General features: G+C 37.9%; 1 protein-coding gene across 3 annotated transcripts in view; it reads right to left on the reverse strand.

Annotated features, from left to right (window-relative positions):
* The window catches only part of LOC106870458 (kelch-like protein 9), a 69,361-nt gene that overhangs the window by 42,851 nt on the left and 22,956 nt on the right, over positions 1–3,554 (reverse strand). The gene's annotated exons all lie outside the window — the stretch shown is intronic.

Here is a 3,554-nt window from a genome sequence, read left to right on the forward strand (position 1 = left end):
TATATATATATATATTTATATATAGTCAATTCAAATAAACAAACAATTCCAATAAACAAATAAAAAATGAAAGACTAGAAAAACAGACATGAGAATATGCACAAAAAGTGTATCAGCTTTTGATGCTCATTGAAAGGAGAGAGTTTAATGATTCGAGCATAGCTTTTCATTGGAAAGGAGAAAGGGAAATGTCCAAAGAAGGAGAAGAAATCACCAATGGCCCACATGTAGTTACATTGCTGAAGTAGAAGCTGTAAGTGTAGATGTAGGTGATGGTGAGGAGGAGGAAAAAAAGGAAGGAGAGTGGAAAGAGAACTGAAGAAGAGTGAAGTGAAGAGAAAAGAAGTGGAAGAGTCACGGAAATGGCACAAGATAATTTCCTCCAAATGGTTGAATTGCTAAGTACAAGAAGCATAGAAAACAATTTGCGCTTTATTTCAGATGCAGTCAAAGGACACAATTCTATCGAAACACTACTGGAAACTCCCTTCCAAGTTCTCCATATTAGGTCCAAACTTTAAAGCAGCTACTCTAAGGGCTGGCACAATGAGAGATAGGTTAGGTGAGCTTGCAGAAATGCTAAGGTATAGACAAGTGTGCAAGATTCATGACAGAGTGGTACCACAGACAAGCTCCTTGCAGGCAAGAAATAGGTGTGTAAATTCTTCTGTCCAGGTAAGTGTGATGGCATGGGTGAAATTGGTATTCTATTAGCACCACCACCACCACTACTACTACTACTACTACTACTACTACTACTACTACTACTACATCTTTTAACATCCATTTTCCATCAGGACATGTGACAAAATTATTAAACTTAAGCTAGTTGTAGGCAAAACAAAGTGGCAGTTATCTCCACTTACACACCACATTCATGACTGGTGAATGACCAGAAGGACTGTTTTGTTGAGTTTATCTAGCAGATGATAACTTCATTACAGCTGATCATTTTAATGGACATACAGGACAATAACCATAATGGCTTTTTTAGTGTCCATAGTGGTTATGGATTTGGATAAGATATGAGGAAGGATCAAGGTTCCAAGAGTTCTGCGATGTAAATGACCTCACAATATGCAATATGGACTTCAGGAAACCACTCAGCCACTTGATTATTTACCAATAAGGTGAACACAAGAACCAGATAGATTTTATTCTCACCAGAAAGCAGAACAAGCAGATGACTGTAAACACTAAATCCTTCCCAGATGAAGAATGCATCTTCCAACATAGTCTAGTAGTTGGTGATTTCAAAATAATGGCTGGTCTACTTTAGCAACAAGATAATTGGGAAGAGGAGGAAGAGCTGGAAGTGGAAAGATTCAAATTCCTCTGTTAGTCATATATTCAGAGAGGTATTAACCAATGCTTAGATGGTAGAGATAAAGACTCACAGAGTAAAACTGGCAGTTTTTAAAGAACAATCTGCTAAAGACTACAGGCTAGACTTGTGAGAAGATTGTGCTGGTTTGGTCATGTGATGTGGATAGATGCTGACAGCTCCACAAAGAAATACTGTCCAATCGAAGTGGATGGAACTTGTGGAAGAGGGAGACCCAGGAAGACATGGGACAAAGTAAATGAAGTGCAAGTCTCCAGCCAAACATAGGGAATGGAAGGAGCAATACTGCAGACAGTGCTATAACAGTAAAGAGACAAGCAAGGAAAGACAAAGAGAGGGTGCAATAGAGAAAATTACCAAATTGCTGATAAAGAAACTAACCATTAGATACACATTGAAAGGGGAAAGGCAGAAAAGAAGTTTGCACATTTTTTGCAGAATGAGGGTCAGAGCTGTGAAGTGTTCAGCATTGCTAAAATTTTGTTGGGGAGAAGTGTGTAAAGAATAATAATGGCACAGATGATCTTACTGATGAAAGGCATGGAAATGCTATGAAAGGCCACTGAATGTGATAAATAGAGAGAGAGAGATGAACAGACAAACAGAGCCTACTGCATCTAAACCCTCCCATTACATAGAAGGACTGGTTATCCAAGTTTGCCAGCAGTATGGTAGATAGAGCAATGAAGGGTATGAAGATAGGGAAAGCAGTTGAGTCATCAAAGATAGTTGCTGAAATGCTCAAAATATCTAGCAAAGTAGGTGACAAGATACTCACTCAAAAATACAAAAGAAACATTACACCCAATGACTAGCATTGCAGTGGGGGCAGAAGAGAGGCACCAGAGAGAAATAGCTACAAAAGCATCAAACTGTTAAACCAGTTACAGAAACAGTTATTGGAAAACTTATTAAGGAACAGGATTATTCTAGAAAAATGCAGTTCAACTTCATCCAAGGAAGAGGCACCAGTGATGTGATATTCCTTGTAAAAAGCTATATGGACAAATACACAAGGAATATGCAGCTAAACCTAGTATTTAATGATCTAGAAAAGGTCTTTGAAAGAATCCCTCACATCATGATTTGGTGGTCACAAAAAAATTAAGAATAGATGAATGGTTTGTTAAGGGTCATACAAGCTATGAGTGAAGGAGCAGTCAGTAAGGTGAGAATCAGCAACAAGTTCAGGGAAGAATTTAGTGTGCAGATAGGGAAGATCAGGGATCAGTTCTCAGCTCCAGCCTCTATTTGTTATAATCTTCTGAGCCATAACAGTTCCTTAGGGAACTGTGTACTAATAACTTAGCTCTTGTAGTAGAATCAATAGAACTGAAACTGAAATTCCAGACAGGAAAGCAAAATCTAAAATTGAAACACCTTAACGTAAACTTAACAAAAACAAAAGTTTTAGTAAGTAGAAAGAAGGATGGAACTGTTACAGGGTCAAGGAAACAACTATTCTCCACTAGCAGAAAAGATGGTAGAAATTCACAAATTGTGCCCATTGTAAGCAATGGACTCACAAAAGGTGGAGTGGGGTTAAAGGTAAGTTAATAGAGAAGGCAGACTTCAGATGCACCTGTTGCATCAAGATACTAAGTAAGCACTTAGAGTGAACAGGAAATAGATTCTATCAAATGCCCAGATGGCTCCCTAGAAATGTTTGATAGATTTTTGCTACCCAGATGAACAAATTAACAGTGGGGGGTGGATGTTCTGAAAGTTTGGTAGTTAGAACAAGAATGGGCTGGAGAAGGTTCAGGATACTGACAACAAAGATCTTACAGTTCTATATTTAAGATTCCTAGTTCAATTCCAAGCAGTAATAATAATAAATAATAATAACATCGAAAAATACCTTAGGAATGAGAACATAGGTTCGAAATTTCCCCAAGATACCTGATGAAGGCTGGAGGGTATAATCAGCTGAAACCTTGTGTTAACAACAAACAAGATGAGGACAAATATCCGTCAAATGTAAATAATGAACAAAGATCTTATCCTTTAAGGTCAAAGGCAGATTGTACAATGCTGGCATGCAAGATGTGCTGCTGCATAGCAGCAAGACATGGGCCTCAACGGCAGAAGAAATGTGAAGATGTTATTATTATTATTATTATTATTGTTCAGATTACTGCTTGGAATCGAACTCAGAATGTTGGGGTTAGTAGCCCACGCTCTTAACCACTACGTCATTATATATATA

The sequence above is a fragment of the Octopus bimaculoides genome, chromosome 16 (genome assembly GCF_001194135.2).
Source record: "Octopus bimaculoides isolate UCB-OBI-ISO-001 chromosome 16, ASM119413v2, whole genome shotgun sequence".
Taxonomy (NCBI): domain Eukaryota; kingdom Metazoa; phylum Mollusca; class Cephalopoda; order Octopoda; family Octopodidae; genus Octopus; species Octopus bimaculoides.